This window comes from Populus trichocarpa, chromosome 13, assembly GCF_000002775.5.
Source record: "Populus trichocarpa isolate Nisqually-1 chromosome 13, P.trichocarpa_v4.1, whole genome shotgun sequence".
NCBI classification, from domain to species: Eukaryota; Viridiplantae; Streptophyta; class Magnoliopsida; order Malpighiales; family Salicaceae; genus Populus; species Populus trichocarpa.
In genome coordinates this window covers 131,030-146,151 of record NC_037297.2, presented here as the reverse complement: position 1 = coordinate 146,151, position 15,122 = coordinate 131,030, and positions in this window count along the sequence as shown.

Here is a 15,122-nt window from a genome sequence, read left to right as displayed (position 1 = left end):
TCCCTCAACTTTTCCTTTCCTTCTCTTTTCCTCTTTTTTTGTAAATTTTGATTTTTCTTATTTTTTTTGTATTTTTGAAAGCGAGCAATATCAACGTCAACTCAACAAGGAAAATCAGTGATCATAAAATTTACGCGTTAAAAGTTGAACGCGTTCCAAATACCTTTGAAAATTTAAATTCTTTTGAGATGACGTTGAAAATGCTAAAAACGATGCAAATATATCAAAAATGCATTTTTTTGGGTTTTCATTGTTTTTTTGCTATTTTTGGTTTTTTCTGAAAAATTATCAAAACATGGGTCAAAAATTGGGTAGCAACAGCTGCCCCCTCTTTACAATGCTTACGAAGCCAAACTCCTCAATGTTTTGCATAGTAAGCTTTGTAAAGAAAAACTTGTCTTTCTGTCTGCTTAACTTGCTCAATATCCATTCATCTAAAGACCTTGCTCTTTTTCTCTGTTCTCTCTTCCTTCTCTTTTCTTCCTCTTCTTTATTTCTTTCTTTCTTTCTCTCTCCTTTTTTTTTTTGTTATCTTGAGATCCCATCTGGCGATCTCCTTTCCCAAAACCAAAGAATGTGTGTAGCTCGGTCAACCTAAAATCCCATATGGAGATTCCCTTTAACCAAAGCCACATGAGATCCCATCTGGCGACCTCATTCAACTGGAACTAAAAAAATGTGTGTAGCTCGGTCAACCTGAAATCCCATCTGGCGATTCCCTTTAACCAAAGCCACATGAGATCCCATCTGGCGACCTCATTCAACTGAAACTAAAAAAATGTGTGTAGCTCGGTCAACCTGAAATCCCATCTGGCGATTCCCTTTAACCAAAGCTACATGAGATCCCATCTGGCGACCTCATTAAATCAAAACTAAAAAATGTGCGTAACTCGGTCAACCTGAAATCCCATCTGGCGATTTCCTTTAACCAAAGCTACATGAGATCCCATCTGGCGACCTCATTCAGTCAAAACTAAAAAAAAAAGTGTGTAACTCGGTCAACCTGAAATCCCATCTAGCGATTTCCTTTAACCAAAGCTACATGAGATCCCATCTGGCGACCTCATTAAACTGGAACTAAAAAATGTGTGTAGCTTGGTCAACCTGAAATCCCATCTGGCGATTCCCTTTAACCAAAGCTACATGAGATCCCATCTGGCGACCTCATTCAACTGGAACTAAAAACAAATGTGGAGCTCGGTCAACCTGAAATCCCATCTGGCGATTCCCTTTAACCAAAGCCACATGAGATCCCATCTGGCGACCTCGTTAAACTGGAACTAAAAAAATGTGTTTAGCTTGGTCAACCTGAAATCCCATCTGGCGATTTCCTTTAACCAAAGCTACATGAGATCCCATCTGGCGACCTCATTAAACCAAAACAAAGAAAAGTGCATAACTCGGTCAACCTGAAATCCCATCTGGCGATTTCCTTTAACCAAAGCTACATGAGATCCCATCTGGCGACCTTATTGAATCAAAACAAAGAAAAGTGCGTAACTCGGTCAACCTGAAATCCCATCTGGCGATTTCCTTTAACCAAAGCTACATGAGATCCCATCTGGCGACCTCATTAAACCAAAACAAAGAAAAGTGCGTAACTCGGTCAACCTGAAATCCCATCTGGCGATTTCCTTTAACCAAAGCTACATGAGATCCCATCTGGCGACCTCATTAAACCAAAACAAAGAAAAGTGCGTAACTCGGTCAACCTGAAATCCCATCTGGCGATTTCCTTTAACCAAAGCTACATGAGATCCCATCTGGCGACCTCATTCAGTCAAAACTAAAAAAAAAGTGCGTAACTCGGTCAACCTGAAATCCCATCTGGCGATTTCCTTTAACCAAAGCTACATGAGATCCCATCTGGCGACCTCATTAAACCAAAACAAAGAAAAGTGCGTAACTCGGTCAACCTGAAATCCCATCTGGCGATTTCCTTTAACCAAAGCTACATGAGATCCCATCTGGCGACCTCATTAAACCAAAACAAAGAAAAGTGCGTAACTCGGTCAACCTGAAATCCCATCTGGCGATTTCCTTTAACCAAAGCTACATGAGATCCCATCTGGCGACCTCATTAAACCAAAACAAAGAAAAGTGCGTAACTCGGTCAACCTGAAATCCCATCTGGCGATTTCCTTTAACCAAAGCTACATGAGATCCCATCTGGCGACCTCATTAAACCAAAACAAAGAAAAGTGCGTAACTCGGTCAACCTGAAATCCCATCTGGCGATTTCCTTTAACTAAAGCTACATGAGATCCCATCTGGCAACCTCATTAAACCAAAACAAAGAAAAGTGTGTAACTCGGTCAACCTGAAATCCCATCTGGCGATTTCCTTTAACCAAAGCTACATGAGATCCCATCTGGCGACCTCATTAAACCAAAACAAAGAAAAGTGCGTAACTCGGTCAACCTGAAATCCCATCTGGCGATTTCCTTTAACCAAAGCTACATGAGATCCCATCTGGCGACCTCATTCAGTCAAAACTAACAAAAAAAGTGTGTAACTCGGTCAACCTGAAATCCCATCTGGCGATTTCCTTTAACCAAAGCTACATGAGATCCCATCTGGCGACCTCATTAAAACAAAGAAAAGTGTAACTCGGTCAACCTGAAATCCCATCTGGCGATTCCCTTTAACCAAAGCTACATGAGATCCCATCTGGCGACCTCATTAAATCAAAACTAAAAAATGTGCGTAACTCGGTCAACCTGAAATCTCATCTGGCGATTTCCTTTAACCAAAGCTACATGAGATCCCATCTAGCGACCTCATTAAACCAAAACAAAGAATATGTGTAACAAAATGGTCTCATTGTAATGGGTGAACTACCCAGGTGGAAAGAATGTGAAAAACGGTCTCATTATGATGGGTGACCTACCCCAATGGAAAGAATGTGAACTGCGGTCTCATTATAATGGGCGACCTACCCAGATGGAAGATAGAAAAAATATGAAGTGGTCTCATTGTTATGGGTGACCTACCCAAATGGAAAGAATGTGAAGTGCGGTCTCATTATAATGGGTGACCTACCCAGAAAAAAATGATGGTCTTATTATGATGGGTGACCTACCCAGAAAAATGATGAAAGGTGGTCTCATTATAATGGGCAACCCACCCAAGTGGAAGATAGAAAAAATGTGAAGTGGTCGCGTTATAATGGGTGACCTACCCAGGTGGAAGATGGTGGTCTCATTCTGATGGGTGACCTACCCAGAAAAAATGATGTTTTTTTTTTTAAAAAAAATGGTCTCATTGTTACGGGTGACCTACCTAAAGATAAAATGTGACTTACCTGGCAAAAAGACTTGGTTGGAGCAGTCCTGACAGGACAAGGCTGACAAACTTGGCACCTTCTGGTTGCAGGTTGACTTGAAGACTCCTCTTGATGATGGGGTTAATCTCCTCGTTTCTTTGAGATTCTCCAACTGGCAGGGTTCATCTCATTCTCTTCTCGTTCCAGTATCTAAACCGATTCTTTGTCATCCTCAACTCAATGATTCTTTCTTTGTCCACAATCTTGCTGGACTTCATTGAGAATCTTTCTGTAACAAATCACAAGTAGGTGCAATGCTTTGAGGTTAGATGACATGCATGCATCCTTACCTGATGTGAAATATAGGTCCCCCCCTTTGATGATCCATCGTCATAGGGTGCCTTTGTTTGCATTCCAAAGCTTTATTTGTTCTTTCGATGCATTGGCTCATTCATGTGCTAGCCATCCACTCAGCTGTAAGTGCAGTGCCCATCCTGGGCTGTCCACGACGATTACTGCTCTCGCTGTTTATCAAGCTTAACCATGCCCCCAAGTGTGGTGTTGCTTGATTTATCATGAAGAATTTTCTCTTTTGGATTCTTCTAAGAATTACCCTCTGATTGATTGTGTGCCTCATGCCAACACCCATCAAGATTGTCAACCAGTCATAAACTTGCCTCAAGTTGAAACAATACTCTTCAAGTATATGTTATCACCAGTCTTCATGGAAATCATCTAGTCGTCCAGACATACATCTCATACCTTGCAGTAAAAGGCTCATCGTTGTAAGCTCAATGTTCTTCTCCACGGATTCCTCTCAGCTTGTCAAATCAGATCATGAAAGGAAATGCATTGGCATCATCAATGATGTTCATCACCCATATTCATGCGGTGAAGTGCGCATTTGAGCTTCAGAATAGATGGTCCCACAGTCACTCTTGGTGGTATGCATATGTTCGATGTTCATTCAAATGCACTCACTTGATAACATATGTCAGAAGTCATAGCCACGTTTTAGAGGGTAACCCAAGCTGACGATAATAATATGCCCTTCAATTGTAGCGTTACTCATCAATTGCTGCTGAAGTTTACTAAATCACTGACTGTCTTTGAACAACATTGCCCCCAGTAATGATCTGAATGCTTGTCCTGCTGACTAGCTTTCTTTAAACACTATTGTCCTCAGTGCATTGACTCATCATTTGATCATCTTTGATTGCCCCCAGCTGATCTGAATATTGTTTGTTTTCCTACCCAGGATCCACTGTATTGCCCCCAGGTGGTCAACTTTTCAAGGAGTGTCGAGAAATGTTGATGTCATTCTTGTCAAGGATTTTGCAAATTCGCTCGATGTTCTTATTTGACAATCTTTCTTGTTCTGGAATCAAATCTCATATTTCAACGGTCATGTCTAATCAAGTCTAATTGTTGAAATGAAATCAGAGAGATGTCAATTTTGAAAAGTATTTTTAGAAATCAAGCTTGTTTGGTCAAAGATCCAACACACGCCATTCAATGAAGTCCTTTAATTGTCTTGTATTTTGAAGACAGAAATAACCCGTTGTAAGATTAAAATGACTTTTTTCGTGGTTCTTTGTGTCAGTTTTAATCTTTGATCTTAGGTATATCTTTTGATGGCCTGCGATGAGGTAACCTTCTGTGGATTTCAAGAAACAAAAGGCTCAAGTCAAAACTTGAGGATTCATCAAGAAAGATTGTTTTCTTTTTTTTAGCACCAATTTTATTAGCATGCAGAAGATGAAGAAGAGTGGTGCCCCGGCGTTGCCGTGTGGGGGCTGGTGGCTCACTGGTGAGGACAACGCTGCTGCTGCTGGCGGCGACAAACGGCTGAGAGAAATGTAGTGGCCGGCTGCTGTGGGGAGGTGCAGAAGCCAGTCTCTGTCTGTGTTGCCAGAGAGGGAAAGTCTTGTGCTGGAAGGGAACAGCTGGGACGGTGATGAGAGGAAATGGGGGGAAAAGTTGAGCCGCCTGGAGAGGGAAAGACGAGGTGGCTGAGAAGGGGAGGCTTGTGTGCAGTCCAAAGAGCCAAGCTCTAGGCTGGCGAGAAGAAGAGAAAAATCTGATCAAGAGGGGGGGTGGCGGCTCCGGTTGAGGGAGAAGACAATGAGATGGAGAGGGGGGCTTCGGCGGCTGCCTAGGGTGAGGGAGAAGAAAAAATGTTAAGCTTTTAGGGTTTCTTGTTTTTGTGTTCCCTGCCCCCTTTAATTGCAAAATTTCCCCCCTTTTAAAAATTCAGTGTAGCATGGTATTTATAGGAAAAGTTTTGCTAGGTTTTCAAACTAGTCCCTCAACTTTTCCTTTCCTTCTCTTTTCCTCTTTTTTTGTAAATTTTGATTTTTCTTATTTTTTTGTATTTTTGAAAGCGAGCAATATCAACGTCAACTCAACAAGGAAAATCAGTGATCATAAAATTTACACGTTAAAAGTTGAACGCGTTCCAAATACCTTTGAAAATTTAAATTCTTTTGAGATGACGTTGAAAATGCTAAAAACGATGCAAATATATCAAAAATGCATTTTTTTGGGTTTTCATTGTTTTTTTGCTATTTTTGGTTTTTTCTGAAAAATTATCAAAACATGGGTTAAAAATTGGGTAGCAACAGGTACCATAGTCAGTCTTGGTGGGTGCATCCTTCCAACTTCATTCAAATGTGACTATGTGATAACGTCGTTCAAAAGTCGTAGCCATGTTGGAGATGATAAACCAAGATGAAGATATGAAGATATCCTTTAAGTGCAACGCTGCTCATCAATTGCTGATGGGATTGTCTTTGACCAACATTGCCCCCAATATGATCTGAGTTTGCTTGTTCATCTGATTATCTTTCTTTGAACACCATTGTCTTCAGTTCACTGACTCATCATTTAATCATCTTTCATTGCCTCATAGCTGATCTGAATACTACTTGTTTTTTCCTTTTCAGGGTCCACTGTATTGCCCCCAGCTGCTCAAATTTTCAAGGAGTGTCGAGGACTTCAATGTCATTTCTATCAAGGATTTCGCAGACTCAATCGATGTTCTTTTGTGTCTGATAATCTTCCTTGTTTTGGAATCAACTCTCATATTTCAAAGATCTTGTCTATTCAAATCTAGTTGTTGAAATGAAATCAGAGATGTCCTTTTTTGAAAAGACCTTTTGAAAATCAAGCTTTTTGATCAAAGACCCAACACGCGTTATTCGAAATATACAGTCCTTTGATTGTCATGTATTTTGTAAACAGAAATTGACCCGTTGTAAGACTAAAATGGCTTTTTCTTTTCCTTTTTTTTTCATGGTTCTTTGTGTCAGTTTTAATCTTTGATCTTGGGTATATCTTTTTTGATGGTCTATGATGAGATGACCTTCTGTAAATTTCAAGGAAAACAAAAGGCTCAAGTCAAAACTTGAGGATTCATCAGGAAAGATTGTTTTCTTTTTTTTTTAGCAACAATTTTATCAGCATATATAATAACAAGTAGCTTAATCTATGAAGCCACGACTCTTATGAAAAACTCTTCAAGTTTTGAGATCGCCATTTATCGCTTCAGCTTGCTTACTTGATTAAAAAGGGCTTTTAAAAGCACGTAATGCAGACTATGGTTCATGGCTTATGAAAGAAAGGAAATTCACAGGCTCAAAAGGTGTTCGAGTGTTTCAAAGACCTAGGATCAACATCAACTATTCATCAACTGTCTTTCTCTTGTTGTCATTGTAGAGAAAGTGACATATAACCTTGTTAATATCAAAGATCAGAATTTTCTTAACATAAGTCATAATGCAAATCCAACTTTCCTTGATGAATAACCAACCTTAATTATCTGATAACATCAGAGGCTTTATAATGGATACCAAAAGTCACGTTTATAACTTAGTCTTTTTTCTGCTATTGACTTTTGTTGTGCCTTTCCTTGATTGAAATTTATTTTGCTCTTCATAGACTTGATAGGCGTTCTCCTTCCTTTATCTTTGACTTGTCTTCAAGTGAAGGCAATTTCAACTTCTTATTCTTTCCAATCTTTTTTTTTTCTTTTTTTTTCTTTTTTTTTTTTTTTTTTGCTTTCTCATAGCCTTCCTCAAAATTTTCTTATATGCCCCCAGTCTATGTGTTTTCTTTCAACCCTCTCTCAATCATTGGACTTTTGTTCTAAGCCTTCTCCTTTATCCATTAATTATATCAATGTCTTCAAAATATCTCTCATTTGCCCCCAGTGTGGGGTGCGATCCTAGTCAGGGTTTTTATGGAAAGAATATTCTATCCAGCTCAAAATGGGACTACAAGGGATATAATCTTTAGAAAGTGAAGGGATAACAAAAATGGCCTTTTCTCATTTCAAGCAGGGTCGGTTAAAACCGATAATTTTTGACCTCATCCAGTGTAATAATTGGGACTTGTAAGAATCATGATTCACGAGTCCATAACTATCGAATCCACTACATGTCATTATGCATACTACTAAAACTTAGCTATATGATGTATGGTTCAATTTTGTGTGTGAGCTCAAAATTTGTTCGGTCACCTCTTGTTTTTTCAAGCATCGAGTCATTTCTGTAATCAAAACACTTTTAATCTTTAGGATTGATTAACCTTTCTCACATGTTGGAGTTTGATCAAAATATTTTGTCAGAATAAAATGCTAAACATCTGTTGATTTCAAAACAACAAAGAGACAAAAACAAGACATGTTTCGTTAAAGGATGAGATCTGATCCCAAAACAAAATGCAAAATTCCATAACAATATGATTGACAATTCATCGCCATTCTTGAATAAGCTTTTCTTGCAATATCTGTGTTTTGCCAAGCATTTTCGATCACATTTCATTCTAAAGATGTTCGGGGGACAATATAGCCAATGACACCCTCCTTCACAGAATCTAGTCGTCTCTTGCCCACCAACTTCCGGACTCGATTCTTGCAATTGTTCAACTGAATAGCCTGAAATCCCCCCCATGATATTCAAATCTCATGTTTGGATTATATCACCTAGGAAAATAGTGATTGCATGGGATTTGATGGAGTCGGGGCACTAAGTCTGGAATCTGGCAGATGCTGGTAAATAAACTCACATTGCAAAGGAAATGTCTATCTTTGGCAAAGACATTGGAGTAGTTGATGCTTGAGCGAGATCTGACTGGACCTCATAACTAAGGTTTCCCACCTTTAAAGTCATCTTCTGATTCATCTCTCATCATTTTTGGAATACATGGCAGAACCTTCAATCTTTCTCATCTTGATAACTTGTTCAATATTTTTGGCAATCCACCCAACTTCATGTCAATCTTTCAATGTTGTTGTTGTTGTTGTTTTTGTTGTTGTTATTGTTTTAGGATTGCTGGAAACCTCTCAATAGCTAGGTAATCCTGGCAGCGCACAAAAACAAAAAAATGTGGGGAATCACACATTGTCCAAACTAGAAGAGAACCTGATGAATTGAAAACTCTTCTATTTCCTCTTTGATTCCTCACTAACGGTGCAGCAAATAGCCCCCTGTAAAGGGAGTTCTGTTAAAGTTTCAGTCTTCTTCATGTTGTTTAGTCCAGGTTTGTCTTTTCTCCCTACTTCTGTATTTCAATGCTGACACTGGTGGGAGAAGATTATAGATGATCTGAAACTACCACATCCTTTCTTGGATTTCCCACTTGCAGATTCACAAACAGATTTCTGTCGAGAGAGCTCTGCCACGTTGAAGTTTGATGTCTGCTCATGTTTTTCAGACCGGGTCCGGCTCTTCTGCCTACTACAATGTTTTACTGGTGCCATTGGTGGGAGAAAGTTTCAATGCATATGAAACTACTACATCCTCTCTTGCATTCTCCACTGGCAGATTAAAAAACAAATCCTTACAGAGAAAGCTCTGCCACATAGAAGTTCAATGTATAATCATGGTTTTTTTTTTTTAAGACCAGCATCCTATGCCGCTGAACTGGAATTGAGCTCAAAGTGGGGGTAATTTCAAAGAAGACTAATGCACCATGCACAGAAGGCTAACAGCTATTGGTGCCATTAGAAGATGTGGAGGCGATGAACAATTAACAGTGCAACTGAATAAGAACAAGGGTTGTCCTTAGTTGATGACTGAAGGCATTGCTGCTGTAGTTCATGGCTGAAGAGGAGAGGTGCAGCTTCAATTGGACGTGGACAAGCAGTGTTCCCATAAAAGACTGTGCAGACATTCCCTTTCCATTTAATGCTTAACACTTGTTCAAACAGATCTGAGTCTAGCTACTTCACCTTTGATGCTCTCAACTTCCTTTTGACACAGTGCCTCTCTCTGACCCCTTTCTTTATTATCCATCTTTTTCCATCCAGTGTAGTAAACCTCGGATAGGGGAACCTATTTTTCATCCCGATACATGCATGATAAATGTATGAACATGCAATCTATATGATGAACTTGCCCTTCGAGGGGTGACATATGATCGTAACTCTTGCATGATGAAACAAGAATCTTGATTCTTGCCCAAACTCTACAATGAAAATTTTCTGAGTGACGGTCATTGTGTCACCCACAAGTCTTGAGTTCAAGATGCTTCAAGAAGGGTTTGCCCTGATGTAAATAAAGATAGCACATACAATCTAAGGACATGTTCTATTCATTATGTGAACATGGGTAGGTTTTCTACCTGGTCTCAAAAGGGTCTCTCGTTGTCCTAGTGATCACCCTCTTGAAGGCAATATAGGGGCCCAGTAGGCAATGAGATGACATGTGTACCAACTGTTACCAGTCTAAGCACTCAACGAAGAGTTGGGGTTTACACAAACTTAAACCTTGACTAAAAGTCGTAAGGTAAGCTACTAGTCCCCCACCTAACCTGAAGCTTGTGTGTGCTTTAAAAAATTACAATATGTGATGCATGAGACAATTCTACAAAATGCATGGATAAAACAAAAATAAAATAAGACAAAAATGCAAAAACAAAAACACATCAAATACACAAAACTTAGTCCAATAATGTCGAAAACAATACCTTACCCAGTGGAGTCGCCATTCTGTCGCACGTCAAATCCGCGCGGCATCGGCTGGCGATTTTTTTCTTTATGTTGATTGCTTTGATTGGTTCGTTGGAGTCGCCACCTAGTAATTTATTGAAGGCTACTAGGAAACCGGATGTACTGGTCTTGTCAGAGATTCGCGGGTAAGGGACTGGTTGTGGTTAGGGAAGGTATTAGCACCCCTAACGCACCCTACCTGAGGTAAGCTGCTTCGTGACTTTGACGTGTTAAAGAAGTTTTAAAATTTTTGTCTTTTCATCGGGTATTAGAAATACAACTTGCGTATAAGTTAATAATTCTTGACCGTGATCCAATCAAAATATTAGATTCTTCTTTAATCTTTGCAGTTTTATCATAAAAAAAATATACATATAAAAAATAAAACAAATACAAACACACACATTCACTTTTCCTATATTTTTTTGTTTCTTTTCTTTTCTTTTATTTTCCTTTTTTTTTACATCCACAATACAAAATACAAATTCAAAAAAAATAAACAAAAATTACGTTACAATTACAATAATATCCCCAAAACAATCTGAAATTACAGGGAAGCCCTTCTGCAGGCCGAAACAGCGCTAAGGAAGATTTAGGGTTTCCTTGTTATTTCCTTTTTTCAAATCGGCCCCCCTCCCCTTTTCAATTTTTCTCCCCCCAAAAGTTCAAAATTCCCCCTTTTTGGTGTGTGTTGAAGGCAACTATTTATAGGCAAAATGTTGTTTGGCCCTCAAAATTGGTCCCTCAACTTTTGTTTTTTGTAAAATTTTGATTTTTTTGTTTTTTCTTATATTTTTTGAAAATGAGCAATATCAACGTCGACTCAATGAGGAAAATCTCAACGTCGATTATGAGAATGTGCATGAAATAACTTTAATTTAATATATGTTTTAAATACATATTTTATTTAGTTTTCCTATATATGAATCCCATAAAAGTGTTAATGAATCCAATATGATGGGATTATTTTTTGCTCAGATTATTTAGGAATTCAATATAAGTATTTGTAAGATTGATCGATCGATCATAAGAATAAAATTTTAGATAGTTGTATGAGATAACTTTATTTTAATATATTTGTTGTACGCATGTAATTGTTTAGATTTTCTATAAATGAATCTCATAAAAGTGTTCATAAATCCAATATAATTAATGGGTTTATTTTTTGCTCATATTATTTATGAATCTCATATAAATATTTGTAAGATTGATCAATTGATCATAAGAAGAGAATTTTAGATAGTTGCATGAGAGAATTTTAATTTAATATATGTGTTGTACATATATACGCATTATGTTTAGATTTCCTAAATATAAACCTCATAAAAGTTTATATAAATATGATATAATGGGATCGTCTTTTATTCAAATTATTTATGGATCTCATATAAGTGTTTAAAAGACGGATTGATTGATCATGAGAGAAAATTCTAAATAATTATTTCAAATAACTTTGATTTAATATATTCATTGTACATATGTATTCTGTTCAAATTTTTTATATATGAATCTCATAAAAATGTTTATAAATCCGATAAAAAGATATCGTCTTTTGTTAAGATTATTTATGGATTCCATATAAATGTTTATAAGATTGAATGATCAATCATAAGAAGAAAATCTTAGATGGTTGTATGAGAAAACTTTAATTTAATATATATGTTGTATAAACATATTATGTTTAGATTTCCTATATAGAAATCTCATAATAGTGTTTATAAATCCGATATAATAGGATCTTATTTTGTTTAGATTATTTATAGATCCCATGTCAGTGTTTGTAAGATTAACTGATAGATTAAGAGAAGAAAATTTTAAACACTTATATGAGATAACTTTAATTTAATTTATTTGTTGTACATAAGTATTTTGTTCAAGTTTCCTTTATATGAATCCCATAAATATGAATCCAATAAAAGTGTTTATAAATTTGATATAATATGATTTTTTTTGTTCATATTTAATTATTTATGATTCTCATTTAAGTTTTAGTAAATTTAGTATAACGGGAGATGAACTTTTTAGAGAGTGGTTTGAAATAAAAATAAATAAAATAATAAGTATATATATTTGTTGTACATACCTTTTCTTGTTCAGATTCATCATTTATAAATTTCGCATATCTATGTTTGTAAGTCCAACTTAACGAGATAAACTTAAATGAGATTCTCACATAAGTGTTTATAAATCCCATATAATGAGATCATTTTTTGTTCATATCTCATTTCAGTTTGAGTAAGTTTAAAGCAACAGGAGATGAGTAAGTCCAACAAAATAAGATAAACTTAAATGAGATTCTCACATAAGTGTTTATAAATCCGATATAATAGGGTCATTTTTTATTCATATCTCATTTAAGTTTAAGTAAGTTTAAATTGACGGGAGATGAACTTTTTTAGAGAGTGGTTTGGGATAAAAATGAATTGTTATATTTGTTGTACATACCTTTTCTTATTCAGATTCATTTTTTATAAATTCCACATATCTATGTTTGTAAGTTCAACTTAACAAGATAAACTTAAATGAGATTCTCACATTAGTGTTTATAAATCCGATATAATGGGATCATTTTTTATTCATATCTCATTTAAGTTTAAGTAAGTTTAAATTGACGGGAGATGAACTTTTTTAGAGAGTGGTTTGGGATAAAAATGAATTGTTATATTTGTTGTACATACCTTTTCTTGTTCAGATTCATTATTTATAAATTTTAAATATCTATATTTGTAAGTCCACGTAACGAGATAAACTTAAATGATATTCTCACATAAGTGTTTATAAATATGATATAATAGGATTTTTTTTCATATCTCATTATTTATGGATGTCATTTAAGTTTGAGTAAGTTTAAAGCAACGGGAGCTAAATGTTTTTAGAGAGTGGTTTGAGATAAAAATGAATTAATATATTTGTTGTATATACTATTTCTTGTTTAGATTCATTATTTATAAATTCAACATATCTATGTTTGTAAGTCCAAAATAACGAGATAAACTTAAATGATATTCTCACATAAATATTTATAAATCTGATATAATAAGATCATTTTTTGTTCATATCTCATTTAATTTTGAGTAAGTTCAAAGCAAAGAGAGATGAACTTTTTTAGAAAGTGTTTGAGATAAAAATGAATTGATATATTTGTTGTACATAACTTTTTTTGTTCAAATTTATTATTTATAAATTCCATATATCTATATCTGTAAGTCCAACATAACGAGATAAACTTAAATGATATTCTCACATAAGTGTTTATAAATCCGATATAATGGGATCATTTTTTATTCATATCTCATTTAAGTTTGAGTAAGTTTAAAGCAACGGGAGCTAAATGCTTTTAGAGAGTGGTTTGAGATAAAAATGAATTAATATATTTAATTGTTGTATATACATTTTCTTGTTTAGATTCATTATTTATAAATCCAACATATCTATGTTTGTAAGTCCAACATAACGAGATAAATTTAAATGATATTCTCACATAAGTATTTATAAATCCGATATAATAGGATCATTTTTTGTTCATATCTCATTATTAATGGATCTCATTTAAGTTTGTGTAAATTTAAAGCAATGGGAGATGAACTTTTTTAGAAAGTTTGAGATAAAATGAATTGATATATTTGTTGTACATGTCTTTTCTTGTTCAGATTCATTATTTATAAATTCAGCATATCTATGTTTGTAAGTCCAACATAACGAGATAAACTTAAATGATATTCTCACATAAGTGTTTATAAATAAGATATAATAGGATTATTTTTTGTTCATATCTCATTTAAGTTTGAGTAAGTTTAAAGCAACGGGAGATGAACTTTTTTAGAGAGTGTTTGAGATAAAAATGAATTGATATAGTTGTTGTGCATAACTTTTTTGTTCAGATTTATTATTTATAAATTTCATATATCTATATCTGTAAGTCCAACGTAACGAGATAAACTTAAATGATATTCTCACATAAGTGTTTATAAGTCCGATATAATAGGATCATTTTTTGTTCATATCTCATTATTAATGGATATCATTTAAGTTTGTGTAAATTTAAAGCAATGGGAGATGAACTTTTTTAGAAAGTTTGAGATAAAATGAATTGATGTATTTGTTGTACATGTCTTTTCTTCTTCAGATTCATTATTTATAAATTCCACGTCCATGTTTGTAAGTTCAACATATCCATGTTTGTAAGTTCAACATAACGAGATAAACTTAAATGATATTCTAACATAAGTATTTATAAATCCGATATAATATGATTATTTTTTGTTCATGTCTCATTATTTATGAATCTCATTTAAGTTTGAGTAAGTTTAAAGCAACAAGAGATTAATTTTTTTAGAGAGTGGTTTGAGATAAAATGAATTGATATATTTGTTGTATATGCCTTTTTTTGTTCAGATTCATTATTTATAAATTTCGCATTTCTATATTTGTAAGTCCAACGTAACGAGATAAACTTAAATGATATTCTCACATAAGTGTTTATAAATCCAATATAATAGGATCATTTTTTGTTCATAACTCATTATTTACGGATCTCATTTAAGTTTAAGTAAGTTTAAAGCAACAAAGATTGACTTTTTTAGAGAATGGTTTGAGATAAAATGAATTGATATATTTGTTGTACATGCCTTATTTTGTTTAGATTCATTATTTATAAATTCCGTATATTTATGTTTGGAAGTCCAACGTAATGAGATAAACCTAAATAAGATTCTTATATAAGTGTTTATAAATATAATATAATGGGATAATTTTTTGTTCATATGGATCTCATTTAAGTTTGAGGAAGTCTAATGCAAGGGAGATAAACGGTTTTGAAGAGTAGTTTGAGATAAAAATGAATTGATATATTTGATATACATATCT